The sequence below is a fragment of the Anomaloglossus baeobatrachus genome, chromosome 10 (genome assembly GCF_048569485.1).
Source record: "Anomaloglossus baeobatrachus isolate aAnoBae1 chromosome 10, aAnoBae1.hap1, whole genome shotgun sequence".
Taxonomy (NCBI): Eukaryota; Metazoa; Chordata; class Amphibia; order Anura; family Aromobatidae; genus Anomaloglossus; species Anomaloglossus baeobatrachus.
In genome coordinates, this window is record NC_134362.1 from 176,343,714 (window position 1) to 176,363,314 (window position 19,601).

Genomic DNA, 19,601 nt, shown 5'->3' on the forward strand with positions numbered 1-19,601 from the left:
ACTACGTTCATAAGTTTAGGCTTTGTGCAAATTACATCTTCTTCAGGCAAATTTTGTCTTGAACCCACCTGAAAAAAGCGCCAAGAAGAATGAGCAGATGCACAGTAATGTCAAAACTAATTGCTGTGCACATGTTCTGTCTTTTGTCACTTCTTTTAACCGTTTCAAGCTTCGGAAAGGAGTAAAAGCAGTGATTTTAGTGTTCTTCAGGCCACTCTAAAATGTAAACTATCACAAAAGACATCCAAAAAGACATCAAAAAAGATGCTTTACATAAAACACCACTTTTTCTATAGCAAAAACTACACAGCTAAACAATGCCATGTGTACATACCTTAGTCTGGATGTCTACGCTGAGGTTTTTCTCAGATTACATACTCCGATTGCAACCCATCCAAAAAGTGATAGTGGTAGCATGAACAAACACTAAGTGCAATGCTCTTAGATGGGTCACCTCGATGCTTCAAGGACATTGATGAGTCAAGAAATCTGTATTAAGGCGTTTGGAAAAAAAAAATCACATAAAGGGTGTCCTTCAGAAGCAAATAATTTAGGTTTAGCTTCTGTGTTTCACCAAAAATATGTCCTAGCAAGAATTTTCGGCCTTTTGGAGTATGCTTAATATAAGCCCTACTCCAAAAATAAGCCCAGTTGTGGTTCAATAATTAAATATCCAGGCAGATAAAAAAGTGAAAGAATTCTGGACGACACTTCTTTAAAGAAAGCAGATACGCTCAAAAGAGAAAGGACACCCCCAAAAGAAAGCAGACAGCCCCCCCAAAAAAAGCACTCACCAGTCCCGGAACAGCTACAGATGGCAAATGCTGATAGTGGATGGGCTCTCCCATGGAGATCTGCATCACAATCAGGTCCCTCACCGTTCCGCTCACAGACATCGTGTTGCAGTATCACTTCACTTTTACTAATTCTGCGTGAGTGATACTTCTTTTGGCCAGCAGGGGGGAACGACTACTGTGGAACGAAGGGGGAGCAACAGCAGTGGACGCAGGGGGAGTGATAGCTGTGGAACGAAGGGGGAACACAGGGGGAGTGACCACTCTGGAAAGCACGGGTAGTGATCAATGTGGAGCGCAGGGGGAGCGTGGGCTGTGTTGCACAGGGGGAGCATGGGCTGTGGTGCGCAGGGGGAGCATGGGCTGTGGAGCACAAGGGGAGCGTGGGCTGTTGAGCTCAGGGGAAGCGTGGGCTGTGGAGCGCAGGGGAAGAGACTGTTGTGGAATGGAGGAGGAGTGACGCTGTGGAATGGAGGTTGAGCGATGCTGTGGAACGCAGGGGGGGGGGTAACGCTGTGGAATGCAGGTGAAACAACCACTCTTGAACGCTTACTGGAGCATCCGCTGTAAAACATAGGGGGATCGACCGCAATGGAACTCACGGTTAGTGATCAATGTGGATCATAGTGGGAATGTAGCCTGTGGAGCGCAGGGAGAGTGACAGCTGTGGAAATCAGGGTAGAAAACGCTGTGAAATGCAGTGGGAGCATCCGCTGTGGAACGCAGGGGGAGTGACAGCTGTGGAAATCAGGGTAGAAAACGCTGTGGAATGCAGTGGGAGCATCCGCTGTGGAACGCAGGGGGAGTGACAGCTGTGGAACGAAGAGAGAGCAACTGCTTGGAAGTACAGGGGGAGCGACCACTGTTGAACGCTTATTTGAGTGTCTGCTGTGGAACACAGGGGGTGCTGCGACCGCAGGGGAATGGACGGGTAGCGATCAATGTGGAGCGCAGGGAGAGTGACCACCGTGGAACGCTGGGCTAACAACCACTCTGGATCACAGAGAGTGCAATCACAGAGGGAGCGATGCTGTGGAACGCAGGGTGAGCAACTGCTGACAAACGCAGGTGACCCTGACACCAGAACATATGGAATAGCCGTGTTTCCTCTTAAAATAAGACCTAGCGCATTTTTCAGAGCAAAAAATAATATTCTCAGGGGAAACGTGGTACAAATCTTTTCTTTTTCACCACTGACGTCACCCGCCTGCTTCTTTACAGTCTAGGTCCCTTTAAAATAAAAATTCCGTTAGGAGAAAAAAACAGACATAAAAGGAATAAAACAGTCGATTCAATTGCCAAAACCAGAAGGGCTCAGACATGGTCGTATCCTACTATAATTTTATGAGGAGTGGCAATAAAGTGTATATTTATGGCGTTCCGCTAAATACCACAAGTTACCGTTGATGAATGAAGTTTAGTTTCGCTGAAGCATTAAATGTAACGTCTCATTTCCATGATTACTTCACTCAGCACTAATTTTACATGGAGGCGACTTTTAATAAACATCTCGGAATATACAAAACATCCATTAAAAAAAAAAAAAAATAAATATATTTTCATTATTTTCGTATTATTTTTGTTCATGGACACTTATATGGGGGCTTAATGGAGATCTTAGTCGACAATTTTATTTTTTTGTTCTGTAAAATTAAATACAATGCAAAATGTTATAATTTATTACATAGAATACTATATTATTGTAATCATACTTAGGTTTTTGTCATGTTTTTGTTGTATTTTATGAGAATTTTAAATAATCGACTACCTCTACATGCGTTGTACTCCGGTCCAGATCAAGGTTAGTAACGGCATCTGGCAAAAATATTTTACATTATTTTTAAGTTGATTTTTTTCTTTTTTTTTTTTTTAAATTTTATTTTTATTTTAATTTTAATTTTTTTTATTTTTTTTTATTTTTATTTTTTTTGGAGGTAGGGGTTGGTAAGGGCCCCTGATCATAAAAAAAAATAAATAAAAAAAAAGTAAAAAAAAAAAGACATTCCCATCCTAGGTCACGAGTTTTATTTTATTTTTTGTATAATGTGCAAACAAGGTCCGACATTCGTGGTCTGAATACGGACCAAAGTGTCCAAACTGTCCATAGGTCTCTTGATCCAAACTCATCAGTCTCATAGATGTAGATTTGGACCATAAATATCAGACTTGTGAAACCGGATTACTTAAAGGGATATTTAAAGGTATTTTAAAAGTGAAATTTTTTAGGACAAAAAACAAAAATAAAATCTTTTTGAAATATAAGTAAATATATTCGTCAATCAATAATCTTTTATGTCTCATATTAAAACTCTTAGATTGTTGTAGATAGACTTTTGACATTTCCATTACTGGTCTGGGCAGAGCTATGTGTAAAATTGAAGCTGGAGCCCCCTATGTGCTGGAGAACTTAGGGCAATTGCCCCCTTAGCCCTCTTTTAAAGGGAATCAGTCAGGAGTAGAGATGGGCGAACTCGCAAATAACTGGGATCGATGGCACTAAGAGGCCCAGAATTGATCCCGGATATCTGACTCAAGAGGTTCTTAATATGACAGCAGCATGATGTAGGGGCTGAAACCTTGATTCCAGGGATTTCTCACTTTGTTTACTGGGTGCAGCAGTTGTGATAGAATCACAGTTTTCTCTGCTGCAGATCTAGCAGAACTTGGAATGTTGAGCTATGTATAACCCCGCACACATCACTGATTGGCTGCTGTCTGTGTATATTATATATTAACAGAAAACTACCAATCAGCTGTGGAGGCGGGGTTACCCAGAGCAGTTGACTAGGAGCCACTAGTCCTAGTCCGGTAGTGATAATCTCCTGCTGATAAAACAGTGATTGTATTGAAACAGCAACACAAAAACTAGTAAGTGGCACATTGCTGGAATTGGGGTCTTTGCCTCTACACATTGTGCTACTTTCAGATTACATAGCAAAAACCTGCAGATAGATTGCCCTTAAACCATCCCCGAAACAATATTGAAAAAATAAAATAAAAATATATAGATCTATCTATTTATCTAGTTAAATAGATAGATTGTTTTTTAATTTAGGTTCGCATTATTTAACATGCATTATGGTCCCTGGTGGTCATGTGTATGTTATATATATATATATATATATATATATATATATATATATATATATATATATATATATATATATATACATATACATACAGTATATATATATATACACATGACCACCAGGGACCATATTGCATATTAAGTAATACAAGATTAAAATAAAACCAAACATCTATCTACCTATCTATTTATTTATCTAGATAGAGCTATATAGAATTTTATTTCATATAATATTAAATACACATGACCACCAGGAACCATATTGGATATTAAATAATTCAAAGGTCAAATCCAATTTATTTATTTTTCATAAAATTCCACATGATAAAAAAATATTCAGAGTGGGTTAATTATGGTAAAAATAACAGTTCTAAATTAAGAGGGGAAAAAATAACAGTTTTTAAAACTGGAGTATGTGTGAAAAAAAAAGAGAAAATGTACTCTTCTTTAATGATTAATTTTATGTTATGTAAGGGTGAATGTTTTAACTCCTTCACTACTAAAGGAACCGGTTCTTTATAGAGGAGTCAAAAAATGTCAAACCTTCAGTATGGTATGTTGTATAATAGCGAAAATGTTGTAATATTTATTTTATGTTTTATAATAATTTTTTTTTATCAAGTTGTAAATGTCATAATAAAATATTGGAAATGCTTAAAAATATTAATTATTATTATTTTATTATTTAAGGTTCATATACGTATTGATATGTAAAAGGTTTGCTTGGATAGGCCACCGCCAGACAGATCTGGAGGCGGTTTATGTCATGAGAAAACAAAGGGGGTTGAAAGTCAATAAGTCCAAATTCTTCTTACCATTGATATCATTGATCAGTAGAGAACGAGAAGTCTCTTGTCATGCGCTTACAAAATGGATACAGCCGCACACTAAATGCCATCAATGTATAAGGGAACTCTGGTACTGCATTACTGCTATATGAAAAAATGAGATTTTTAGTTTATGAATTGGCCAATGCATGTAAGCCCGGAAACCAAACGGCAAGGTAAATCTCAATATTCCGGGTCCCTAACTAAAATGCCACTATCTAGGTTAAAAACATCCTTGTCTGGGCAGCTAGACTAAAAATCTAACTTGAAATGCCACTATGTGGACTAACCTCCATGTCTGGGCAGCTAGGACTCCTGGTATAAGGATTGTGAACACAGCCTGGTTTATAGGGCGGAGTGCTCAGTCACAAAGAAACTCACTGCAAATATTTAAAAAATGTCCAGACCTGGATGTTTTTAACCTAGATAGTGGCATTTTAGTTAGGGACCCGGAATATTGAGATTTACCTTGCCGTTGGTTTCCGGGCTTACATGCATTGGCCAATTCATAAACTAAAAATCTCATTTTTTCATATAGCAGTAATGCAATACCAGAGTTCCGTTATACATTGATGGCATTTAGTGTGCGGCTGTATCCATTTTGTATTTGCTAGGTTTTTTTCAGCTGGCACCTATACACACTTGTAGGATGTGCGGGTCAGTTTCTTAAAATATCTTGTCATGCGCTGTCAGGATGCATGTTTGCGGATCACTACTACCATGTCAGACTCTGCCTACCCTACGGAGTCTGACAAACAACCTATTATATGCTGCCTGGATCGGCATTCACAGTTTGCTACTACCAGGGTGGTCTCTGTACACACTTCTGAGTCCAACAAGCAACCTGGCTTCTATTGAGGAGTTCTATTATACCGGGCATCGGCTGTTAGATTACTACTAGTTTGGACACTTTAGACGTTAATGCCTCCTGGAGCAGTGTGTGTCTTCTCAGAGAACCAGGTTGCTAATGACCTTCAGCTGTCTCCTCCTACTTAAAGGGAACCTGTCACCACTTTTTTGGCCTATATGCCACAGCCACCACCACCGGGCTCTTATATACAGCATTCTAACATGCTGTATATAAGAGCCAAGGCCGGGGGTATAACATAAAAAACACTTTATAATACTTAACTAACATTCGCACTGTAGGCCTAATGGGTGTCTCCATTGTCTGGTGCCGCTTCTTTTGGCCATCTTTGTCCTCCTTCTTCTCTAGCCGCGGTGTATGGCGGGTCCGACGTCATCCACACTCGCCGGCATTCAAGTCCTGAGCAGGGCAGATCAAATTATTATAGTGTGCCTGCGCAGGACCGGTGAGTGTGTATGACGTAGCCGCATCATGTACTCAGGCTTCAGAAAGAGGACGAAGATGGCCGAAAGAGGCGGCGCCGGGCAACGGAGACGCCCATTAGGCCCACAGCGTGACCGTTAGGTAAGTATTATAAAGTATTTTTTATGTTATACCCCCGGCCTAGGCTCTTATATACAGCATGTTAGAATGCTGTATATAAGAGCCCGGTGGTGGTGGCTGCAGCTTATAGGCCAAAAAAGTGGTGACAGGTTCCCTTTAAGTCTGTGGAGTTTTCTGAGCTATCGCCAAAGATAGCATCTGCTTTGCTGTTGCGATATCCCGGCGTCTTTGGTGATGTTCCTTTTGGTGACCAGAGATTTGTTGTTTGCGCTGTATGAAAGATCCTTGGTGTGAATTTCTCCTTCCTCTTTGGTTTATCCCCTCCTGTGCCTTTTTGTCTCTCCTCTGTGGATATTTCCTGTGTGCGTGAGTTTCAGTTTTGTCTTGTGGGAGGTTTATTACTTTGTCTACAGCTCACCCCTGGGTGTGGCTGCAGGGTATTAGGTCAGGGCCGGACAGGAGACAGTTCTAGGTCGGGGATTCGGACCTCCCTACCTTAAAGGGTACCTCCAGTTTGAGGGTGATCACAGGGGCCCCAGTTTTAAGGCCAGCATAGGTTTCCCTGTGTCCCCTAGTCACTCATGATATTTCCATATACATTAGATGGTCGGTTTGTCCAGCTGAAAACATCTGGTTTGGCTAACTGTTCTTTAATGTGCATGGGTTTCTTGACTCCTTCTGGGTCATCAAACAGTAGGGTCCATAAATGAAGCACCCATTAAATGTTGTAAAATATTAAACTTACCTGGATTGAGGTGCATTTTAGAGTTACAGATTAGTTTGGACACAGGGGCCAAGGATGTTGGCACAATAGGCTGGATGGCATGTGGAACAGTTGGTGGCTGAAATTGCTTGTTATCATCAGATTTTAATAACAGTTTGTGATGCTCACAGCAAAAGATAGTTTTTCCCGCAGAGAGCTAGTAAAAGGATAACTAGGAGGTCTGAGGGATTGTACAAATTACAGGAGTTTGCAAAAATAAATGCAGCTTAGTGATTGATCTCTAATAAATATCAGTTCTTGCTGCTTACTACAAATTATTTGATATCTGGCTGGTCTTGTAGAGCTGTAGGTGCTACTTATGAAATCACAGAAATCTGGGATATATTTGCAACAGACAGAGGTGGATATTGATACAAATATACAGTGACTGAATAGAGTACTATCTTAACAGGCTACATGACACGTGGAACAGTTGACGGCTGAAATACCTTGTTATCAACAGATTCTAATAACAGTTTGTGATGCTCACAGCAAACAATGGATTATCCCACAGAGAGCTAGTAAAAGGTTAACCAAAAGATCTGAGGGATTGTAGAAATTACAGGAGTTTGCAAAAATAAATGCAATTTAGTGATTAATCTCTAAATGGCAGTTCATAGTGCTTACTGCAAATGATGGGATATCTGTCTGGCCTTGTAGCGCTGTAAGTGCTAGTTGCGGATTCCTAGAAATTTGGGACATATTTGAGCAGAAGAAGGGTGACATTTATACAAACATACAGCAGATGAACAGAGTACTATTTTAACAGACTGCAGACATGTGGACCAGTTGGTGGCAGAAATAGCTTGTTATCAACAGGTTCTAATAACAGTTTGTGATGCTCACAGCAAACGATAGATTATCCTGCAGAGAGTGAGTAAAAGGTTAACCAGCAAGTCTGAGGGATTGTAGAAATTACAGGAGTTTGCAAAAATAAATGCAGTGTAGTGATTGATCTCTAAATGTCAGTTCATAGTGCTTACTGCAAACGATGGGACATCCGGTTGGTCTCGTAGAACTGTAGGTACTACTTATGAAATCACAGAAATCTGGGACATATTTGCAACAGAATGAGGTGGTATTGATACAAATATACAGCAACTAAACTGAGTATTATTTTAACAGGTTGCATGGCATGTGGAACAACTGGTGGCAGAAATAGCTTGTTATCAACAGATTCTTATAACAGTTTGTGATGCTCACAGCAAACGATGGATTATCCCACAGAGAGCTAGTGAAAAGTCAACTGGCTGGTCTGAGGGATTGTAGAAATTATAGGAGTTTGCAAAAATAAATGCAGTTTAGTGATTTATCTCTAAATATCAGTTTATAGTGCTTACTGCAAACGATGGGATATCCGGCTGGTCTTGTAGAGCTGTAGGTGCTAGTTGTGAAATCATAGAAATTTGGGACATATTTGAGCAGAAGAAGGGTGACATTGATACAAACATACAGCAACTGAACAGAGTATTATTTTAACAGGCTGCATGGCATGTGGAAAAACTGGTGGCAGAAATAGCTTGTTATCATCAGGTTCTAATAACAGTTTGTGATGCTCACAGCAAACGATGGATTATCCCACAGAGAGCTAGTGAAAAGTCAACCGGCAGGTCTGAGGAATTTTAGAAATTATAGGAGTTTGCAAAAATAAATGCAGTTTAGTGATTTATCTCTAAATATCAGTTTATAGTGCTTACTGCAAACGATGGGATATCCAGCTGGTTTTGTAGAGCTGTAGGTGCTAGTTGTGGAATCATAGAAATTTGGGATATATTTGAGCAGAAGAAGGGTGACATTGATACAAACATACAGCAACTGAACAGAGTACTGTCTTAACTCTCAGACACAGGGTCCAACTGGGAGTTCAAAGACTTTGGTGTCACTGACATCATCTCCCTAACGGGGAGCACAGCAAAGGATGGCGACACTAGAGGAAGGGAACAAAGCCCAACCCAGCCGAGACAACTGGGAAAAAAACGAACCAGATAATTTCTCACAAGATAAAAAAATAAAGAAAATAAAACTCCGCCAAAACATTTAAGTCCGTGACTTGCCTTCTTTCATTTTACCTGTTAGCTATATTTCATTTTTTTAAAGTTGTGTGATGATGATTCCAGCTCTGACCACAACTGAACCATAGGTCTCCACTGGAAGGGTACGCGGCTGCGGTATGGTCTACGCTTTATTTTTTTGTTTAGATAGTAACGATTAAGGGTTTATTCATTAGGATAGATTCCCTGAGGCTGTTTTTAATAATTACAGAACATTCCTGGCTCCGATCTGATATCTTCTTAATGTTCTTTTTGTTGTTTGCTTTCCTTTGTGTGGTTGTAGATTACTGTACACCTAAAGGGGTTTAATAGAAGAATCAACGCTGTATATTCTGAAAATAATATTTACTAATATAGTTATACATTGTTAAGAGACTGTGCCTCTATATATTAAATATTAGTGCCCATCAGGAGCGGAATGGTGACATGGATCACAACTGAGACCGGGCCTGAGGGTGCAGGGGGCCCACAGGCCCTGCTTCAGCTGGATGTGTGTCCGAGGCTGCATATCCAGCTGAAATGAATTGCGGTGCAGAGACCCATTGGGTCCCTGTTCTGCGATACACACTGCTGGCCAAACAGAAGTCGGCAATTTTCAACTGTGTCCCAGCGACTGAGAGCAGCACATAGCAATGTCATCATACGTTGAAATAGCACCGACACCGATAAAAGCTAATGTCTACTGTGCACTGGCTACACAGGAGGACACTGGGTGATGTGGGAGCCAGGGGTGGTGAGTACAATGTTGTTGTTTTTTGCATTACACAGAACAGAGACATATTTACCAGAATGGGGACATATATACCAGGAGGGGGACAGTAGACACCAGGAAGGGGACAATTTATACCAGGAGGGTGACAGTATTTACCAGGAGGGGCCCAGGATGGGGACTTATATACCAGGATGGGGACATGTATACCAGGAGAGGGACAGTAGATACCAGGAGTTGTACAATATATACCAGAAGAGGCCCAGCAGGGGGAAAGTATACGCCAGGAGGGGGGACAGTAGACACCAAGAGGGCCAAAGATGGGGACATATATACCAGGATGGCGACATATATACCAGGATGAGGACATTTTTATCAGGATGGGGTTATACATATATATGTGAAGTCCTGGCCGGGCCAGGTAGTCACAAATAGGCCCCTGCACAACACCTTTCCCTCACAGGTGACATCAGCCAACCTTTAAAACCCTAGTCACCCCCCTCAGGGCTAGGTAGACACCCCAGGGGGCGGAACCAGGCGGTTGGAAGACGCCCACCGAGGAGTCTAGACAGCCCGGGGCGGGAAAGTAAACAGACAAGTGTTAGAGTTCAAGAGAGGAGAGGAGTGTGGGCTGGAGCTGTGTCCAGCTCCAGCAGAGGCGAATACCGCAAATTGAACGGCGCCAGGGTAGGAGCCCTGGTGCCATTGGCTAGGAAGCAGACAGCGGTCTCTGTCTGCGGGAGCCAGGAAGACGGCTCGGTGGAACCGAGGTGGAACGGGACAGGGTAGTGGCCCGCCAGTACCGACCCGGGGAACCGACTCGGAAACCGGAGCACAGAGGGGGGTACTCGGACCCTGAAGCCAAGTCCAGAAGCTACTGGAACTGGTTAATTAACCGATTGAGGCCAGGACTAGAGGTCCTGTCCCACCCAAAGTCCCTATTAGAAGACAACAGCCCACCAAGGGGGATAAAATGCCACCACCAGGGCTCAGAGATTTCACGGGCCAGCGTCTGCAGACAAGGGCTCCTTAGGCCGGATGGCACTGTTGTGCTCACTGTTATTGACACACACAAGTCTCCGGTAAACAAGTTGATGGTGGTCGGTGCCCGCAGCTGGCTGTGTCTGGTCCCCCACCCGGTTCGGTGGTCTTGGCCTTTCTCCTGCACCTTGTTGTGTACTTGGGCTGCCTGCGCTTCAGCAACGGGAGTCCGCTCCCCGGCTTTGTGAATGTCGGGAGAGCCCTTTTGCCTGCAGACGCTGGCCTGTGGGATCTCTCTGCCTGTGCGGTGGCTTTCTATCCCCCTCGGTGAGCTGTTGTCTTCAGTCGGGACTTGGGTGGCAAAGGACCTATAGTCCAGACTGCAATCAGTTAATTAACTCAGTCCAGTGGATTCTGGACCTCGTTTCAGGGTCTGAGTACCCCCCTGTGTGCTCTGGTTTCCGAGTCGGTTCCCCGGGTCGGTACCGGCGGGCCACTACCCTGTCCCGGTCCACCACTGTTCCACCGAGCTCTAGTTACGCTACTGGTGCCCATGCCGTTAAAGAGCACCACTCACCAGGTCAAAAGTTGTTTATTTTATTCCTGCTGCCTCCCTAAATGTTCTGTTTTCATTTTTCTTTTACTTTTAAAAAATTATTTCCTATTTTTTCCCTTTTTGTTTCTAAAGGACATCCCCTTTAGTTATGGCGCCAGACAGTGATCATGCTGTATACACAACAAAAATGCACATGCACAAGGGTAGGTACAGTATTGAGGCACAGCATGCGACTACTAGAGGGAGCTTAATAAAGGGGGTTGAAACCTGTTCTTATCTCCTTTACTATTTGGTGAGAATACCTGTACTTGTCTCCTCCCTAGAGGAGTTTGAATGTCAAGAGTTCCTTTCATGGTTATGGAAAATGGAAACAAATATTAGATCCTTCTTTTGATTTTCTGGATGACGATCCACTTTGTCACTGAAACTCCTCAGATGGGAGCAGTTGGAGACTAAGGCCCCTTTCACATTGTGTTCTTCCCCACGTTGAGTAGTCCCATCGGGGCTTACATTCGAACTCCCCTCAAAACAAGATTTGGACATATCCACTGATGAGGCCATTGTCTAAAATGATGCAGACGGAGTCACCGTGTAATCTGTCATGCACCACTTTTAGGAAAATACTCATACTGAGGTAGACTATGTTTGGCTGTCCTCCTATACTCCCAGAAATGGGGCAGAACAGGATACGCGGTAACTCCCTTTTCGCTATACGACCGAATCATGTTTCGATTGTAAGCCCCAATGGAACCACTGAGCGTGAGGAAGAACGCAGTGTGAAATGAGCCTAACAGTTAAAAAAAATTCTTTAACCCATCAGTCCATTCCTACCGTCCTTGCATGATAATTTTTGTAGGTCTAGGAAGGATATGGTTGGAAAATAGTGTTTTCTTAAGGTCTTTATTCGTATTAATATGGTTAAAGATTATAAAAAGCTGCGGTGGCAACAAAAAAGGAGGTCTTCTTTGATGCTGCACACCTGGGCGATTTGTGGGCACCTTTATATCTAGGAGGGAACATTGTGTCTTCTTCTCTTGTCCTCACCAGACAATGTAGTAATTGTGTTACTTCTACGATTCCAGAAACCCGGCTGGAATGAGTTTTGGTTTCATTCCTTAGTTGAGACATTTCAATTCTATAGCATCATGATTTCTTTGCTATGAATTTTTCTGTTCTGTAATAAAAGCAAGAGTTCATGTAATTGTATCCTGCATCATGTATATATATATATATATATATATATATATATATATATATACAGTACTTACTTATATATTCTCATGGAGGCTCGCTCCTATTCATCTAGCTTTATACAAGCTTTTCCATGGGAATCCTTGCTTTCAGCCTTTAAGTCTTATATGGAGATCTGGACTTCTGCAGGCCCCCCTGGGTTACTTCTGTGGCACACCTGAGGCTTCAGGCACCGCAAGGTACAGCACCTCAGCCGAGGTGTAGTATTTCTCCCGGGTAAGGAGGACGTCATTCACCGGTGCACAACGCAATTCATCCAACACACATTTAGCTGCCCTCCTACTAGGATTGGGCTAGCGTAGGTGCTGGGGGTGGTCATCAGGAGGTATGGGACCTCCTACCCACTAATTCAGCTACCCGGGAGGTGGGGCACGATCAGGGAAAGTAAGGAGCAACATTAGACATCAGGGGTTCGTGCCTGGACCTTGAACGGGCAACAGCAGACAATGGAGAGAGGACACAAAAGAGTAAGGGACCCGTGGCTTGGAGCCGGAGACCCTCGGCCAGGGTTCTTAGGAAGAAGGGGGATCCCAGGGCTCGCGGGGAGTGCAGCAAGCACCCGGGACCCGTTCCACTGACCAGGTGCTGGGTGGAGGGATTACCAATAGAAAGGACACACAGAAGGAACACTGGCCTTGACCTCCAAACTATCCAGGATTGGCTGGAGCTCATGACAGCGGATCTCCTCACTCCAAAGGCGGTGACATCTCAGTGAGTAAAGAACTTTGACTGCAATCCCTGTTTCGTCCCATCACTGCCGGCGGCGTCGCCCTTGCGCCCCGCTGCCATCAGAGACTTTCCCTCCCAACATCCCTGGGTCCTGAGCTCTGCCTGGGAAGAGCTGTATCATCCAAGCTGTGCTACCATCTGCCTCGGAGGATACCTCCCTCAGCGTCGGCTCCTATATTAGCCACAGACCACAGGTGGCGTCACAAATACAAACTCTTCTCCCCTGTAAATATTCCCTTCATCCATCTTTATTAACACCGCCGGGGTCACGGAACCGGGCCTGGCCGCTGTGACATCCCACCCCCTACACCGGCCCGGTGACCAGTAACCCCCCAAACCCTGTGGGCCCATCACTTCCATTGAGTGACTGCTGGCCGAGAAAAAGGTCGTCATTCCAAGGAGTCAAAATTGGGGACAAAATCGTTTTACACTGTCAGGTAAACAGAATAATGAGCCAAATTCACAAATTCATAAACTAAACACCAGGAGACACTGGATACTATGGACAGACAACACAACAGACCAGGTAAGTTACAAATCATAACTGGCAGCAAGAAATAACCGGTGTGGGTTTAAATAGGGAGTGGCCCCACCTAAGGATCACAGCAAAGAATTTATTACAATAGATAATCAGCAAACTCCGTGTCTGCGAGGGGCAACAAGTCTAAGCCAGACTAATGTGCATCAGGTCTGGGGCTGCATCCTCCAACGTCATCAGCAGTGTAACCATTGTGCCACCAAGCGGCAGAGACGAAGAGTGTAGAGAAGTGTTCAAACATGGATGGAACAACTTATTTTGTATATTTATACAAAAAAAGGAATACTCATTTTGTCCTCTTGAATCATGAATATACAAGGAGCTGAAATCCAACTTGATCAAAGCTAGACATAGTAACAGTTCACTGAAGGATCAGATTACAGCTGCCTACTAATCTCTATGGAGAGGGGAGGAGAAGGAGCTGAGTGTTAGAGACAGAGACAGAGGCAGAGACACACACTGACCATGCTGCTGCTTTCTAGTTAGTGTTATATCTCACCCCAGAGCTGGATTCACAGCTACACTACTCAGTACTGCTGTATAATGTCCTCCATTCTGTTCTCCCACCCCCACAAAATCATGGCATATACAGTGCCTACAAGTAGTATTCAACCCCCTGCAGATTTAGCAGGTTTGAAAAGATGCAAATAAGTTAGAGCCTGCAAACTTCAAACAAGAGCAGGATTTATTAACAGATGCATAAATCTTACAAACCAACAAGTTATGTTGCTCAGTTAAATTTTAATAAATTTTCAACATAAAAGTGTGGGTCAATTATTATTCAACCCCTAGGTTTAATATTTTGTGGAATAACCCTTGTTTGCAATTAAAGCTAATAATCATCTTTTATAAGACCTGATCAGGCCGGCACAGGTCTCTGGAGTTATCTTGCCCCACTCCTCCATGCAGATCTTCTCCAAGTTATCTAGGTTCTTTGGGTGTCTCATGTGGACTTTAATCTTGAGCTCCTTCCACAAGTTTTCAATTGGGTTAAGGTCAGGAGACTGACTAGGCCACTGCAACACCTTGATTTTTTCCCTCTTGAAACAGGCCTTGGTTTTCTTGGCTGTGTGCTTTGGGTCGTTGTCTTGTTGGAAGATGAAATGATGACCCATCTTAAGATCCTTGATGGAGGAGCGGAGGTTCTTGGCCAAAATCTCCAGGTAGGCCATGCTATCCATCTTCCCATGGATGCGGACAAGATGGCCAGGCCCCTTGGCTGAGAAACAGCCCCACAGCATGATGCTACCACCACCATGCTTGACTGTAGGGATGGTATTCTTGGGGTCGTATGCAGTGCCATCTAGTCTCCAAACGTCACGTGTGTGGTTGGCACCAAAGATCTCGATCTTGGTCTCATCAGACCAGAGAACCTTGAACCAATCTGTCTCAGAGTCCTCCAAGTGATCATGAGCAAACTGTAGATGAGCCTTGACATGACGCTTTGAAAGTAAAGGTACCTTACGGGCTCGTCTGGAACGGAGACCATTGAGGTGGAGTACGTTACTTATGGTATTGACTGAAACCAATGTCCCCACTGCCATGAGATCTTCCCGGAGCTCCTTCCTTGTTGTCCTTGGGTTAGCCTTGACTCTTCAGACAAGCCTGGCCTCGGCACGGTTGGAAACTTTCAAAGGCTGTCCAGGCCGTGGAAGGCTAACAGTAGTTCCATAAGCCTTCCACTTCCGGATTATGCTCCCAACAGTAGAGACAGGTAGGCCCAACTCCTTTGAAAGGGTTTTGTACCCCTTGCCAGCCTTGTGACCCTCCACGATCTTGTCTCTGATGGCCTTGGAATGCTCCTTTGTCTTTCCCATGTTGACCAAGTATGAGTGCTGTTCACAAGTTTGGGGAGGGTCTTAATTAGTCAGAAAAGGCTGGAAAAAGAGATAATTAATCCAAACATGTGAAGCTCATTGTTCTTTGTGCCTGAAATACTTCTTAATACTTTAGGGGAACCAAACAGAATTCTGGTGGTTTGAGGGGTTGAATAATAAATGACCCTTTGAATAAACTTTTCTCAATTTAAAAAATAAAATAAAAAAGAAATAACATTCTTTTTTGCTGCAGTGCATTTCACACTTCCAGGCTGATCTACAGTCCAAATATCACAATGCCAAGTTAATTCCGAATGTGTAAACCTGCTAAATCTGCAGGGGGTTGAATACTACTTGTAGGCACCGTATACAATATTCCAGTATTATTATACATTTTAGGGACTTTTTTTTTTACAATATTGACCAATTTCCAGACAAAGGGGGTAAAGGCCGCTTTACACACTGCGATATCGGTACCGATATCGCCAGCGTGCGTACCCGCCCCCATCGGTTGTGCGACACGGGCCAATCGCTGCCCGTGTCGCACAACATCGCCCGGACCCGTCACACGGACTTACCTTCCTTGCGATGTCGCTGTGACCAGCGAACCGCCTCCTTTCTAAGGAGGCGGTTCGTTCAGCGTCACAGCGACGTCACAGCAGCGTCACTGAACCGCCGCCCAATACAAGCGGAGGGGTGGAGATGAGCGGGACGTAACATCCCGCCCACCTCCTTCCTTCCGCATAGTGGCCGGGACGCAGGTAAGGGGATGTTCGTAGTTCCTGCGGTGTCACACGGAGCGATGTGTGCTGCTGCAGGAATGAGGAACAACTTCGTTACTGCAGCAGTAACGATATTTGAGAATGGACCCCCATGTCACTGATGAGCGATTTTGCACGTTTTTGCGACAATGCAAAAATCGCTCATAGGTGTCACATGCAACAACATCGCTAAAGCGACCGGATGTGCGTCACAAAATCCGTGACCCCAACGAGATCACTTGAGCGATGTCGTAGCGTGTAAAGCCCGCTTAAGTACACTAGAGCTGCCGTAAAAAAAGTGTCTAACACGTCTAGCAAAATGTGGGATATTTTCCTGCTGCCTGGCCTAACTATATACTGTCTAAATGAAAGTTCGTAATAAAAAACTTACTCATAGTAAAAATAACAAATACATTGATATCACTATCCACATCATCAGGTCCAGTTAAACAGTGGGGAAAAATAAGTATTTGATATACGGATGATTTTGCAATTTTCCCATGCACAAAGACTGGAGAGGTCTGTCATTTGTATTGTAGGTGACTTAAACTGTAACAGACAGAATACAAAAAAAAAAATCCAGAATATCACATTGTATGATTTTTAAATAATTATTTTGTATTTTATTGCATGAAATAGTATTTGATCAATCAAGAACTCTGGCTCTCACAGACCTGTTCTTTCTTCTTTAAGAAGCTCCTACTCTGCACTCATTACCTGTATTAATTGCTCCTGTTTGAACCCATTACCTGTATAAAAGACACCTGTCCACACAATCAATCACACTCCAACCTCTCCACCATGGTCAAAATCAAAGAGCTGTCTAAGGACACGAGGGTCCAAATTGTAGACTTCCACAGGGCTGGGATGGGCTACAGGATAATAGGCAAGCAGCTTGGTGAGGAGGCAACAACTGTTAGCACAATTGTTAGAGAATTGAAGAAACACAAGATGACTGTCAATCTTATTCCATGCAAGATCTCGCCTCGTGAGGTAAGGATGATTCTGAGAAGGATCAGAAATTTGCCCAGAACTACATGGAAGCATCCAGTCAATGACTTGAATTGAGCTGGGTCCACAGTCGTAAAGGCTACTGTTAGTAACACACTATGCCGTAATGTGTTAAAATCCTGCAGGGCACACAAGGTTCCCCTTCTCACACCAGCATATGTTCTGTTTGAAGTTCTCCAATGACCATCTGGATGATCCAGAGGAGCCATGGAAGATGGTCATGTGGTCAGATAAAACTAAAATAGGACTTTTTAGTATCAACTCCACATGCCTTATTTAGATTAAGAAAAAGAATGAGTACAACCTCAAGAACACCGTCCCACCCATGAAGCATGGGGGTGGAACATCATACTTTGGGGGTACTTTTCTGAAAAGGGGACAGTGCGACTGCACCATATTGAAGGGACGATGGATGGAGTCATGTATCACAAGATTTAAGCCAACAACCTCCTTCCCGTAGTAAGAACATTGAAGATAGGTCGTGGCTGGGTCTTCCAGCAAGACAATGACCTTAAACAGACAACCAGGGCAAATAAGGAGTGGCTCCGTAAGAAGCATTTCAATGTCCTGGAGTGTCCTAGCCAGTCTCCAGACCTGAACCCAATAGAAAATCTTTGGAGGAGTTGAAAATCAATGTCGCCCAGTGACCACCCTGAAACCTGAAAGATCTGAAGAAGATCTGTATGGAGAAGTGACCTAAAAGATCTGGAGAAGATCTGCATGGAGGAGTGACCTGAAAGATCAGGAGAAGATCTGTATGGAGGAGCGACCTGAAAGATCTGGAGAAGATCTGTATGGAGGAGTGATCTGAGAGATCTGGAGAAGATCTTTATGGAGGCGTAACCTCAAAGATCTGAGGAAAATCTGTATGGAGGAGCGACCTGAAAGATCTGGAGCAGATCTGTATTGAGGAGTGACCTGAAATATCTGGAGAAGATCTGTATGGAGGAGTGACCTGAAAGATCAGGAGAAGATCTGTATGGAGGAGCGACCTGAAAGATCTGGAGAAGATCTGTATTGAGGAGTGACCTGAAAGATCTGGAGAAGATCTTTATGGAGGAGTGACCTCAAAGATCTGCAGAAGATCTGTATGGAGGAGTGACCTCAAAGATCTGGAGAAGATCTGTATGGAGGAGTGACCTCAAAGATCTGGAGAAGATCTGTATGGAGTAGTGACCTCAAAGATCTGCAGAAGATCTGTATGGAGGAGTGACCTCAAAGATCAGGAGAAGATCTGTATGGAGAAGTGACCTGAAAGATCTGGAGAAGATCTGTATGGAGCAGTCGCCAAAATCCCTACTGCAGTGTGTGCAAACCTGGTCAAGAACTACAGGAAACGTCCGACCTCTGTAACTGCAAACAAAGGTTTCTACCAAATATTAAGTTCTGTTTTTCTATTGTATCAAATAGTCATTTCGTGCAAATTAATTATTTAATAACCATACAATGGAATTTTCTGGATTTTCTTTACTCTGTCACAGTTGAAGTCACCTACGATGAAAATTACAGACCTCTCCATTCTTTGTAGGTGAGAGAACTTGCAAAATGAGCAGAGGATCAAATACTTATTTCCTTCACTGTAACCTTTTAATGTATAGTTTATTATATCTAAATAAGTTTAGAACAGATATCGACAAAAGACGAGCAGTTTCCAGCGGCGTGTGCCGCATATGGAGAAAGCAGCTGTTCTAGCGTCTCCATTCTGACATCTAGTGGCCAAGATGAGAGTAGCACATCGATATTTATTGCTCTTAAGGCAGTCAGTTAAAACATAGGAAAGTATACGATCACACAAAGCGCTCAATGATGCTCTAGCAAGTGCACGTTATTTTAACAATTAAAAAAAAAACCTTCAATGAATAGCCATGACATCTTTACTGCACTATTAGTTTTGAGCTCCTAACAAGGATCGTATTTGCTGAAATAGGATTTGGGAAGAGATTTCCTGATTTAAAAGGATAAACTCCAATCAAAATAAATCCTTGGCAGAACATTTCTGCAATAAATATAAATATTTTCTGAGTATAGAGATGAGCAAATTAATTTTCAAGACCCTGGACTAAGCATTAGGTCAGCATTACGCAGCTGCTGAACGAGAGGCCCGCAAAACATCTCCTACCTGCCGACTACCCCTTTCAACAGTAAGCCTGATATAATGTCAATGGACATTATGGACAATGGACAAGCCAGGTCGTCACAGAACAACACCAACACACCCCACACCCCGGTTAGGCACACCAAAGCCAAACATAAAATCCTTGTTGCCTTCCTCCAGGGGCTGATGTCCACACCAGGGGTTCAGCCAGGCGGTTGG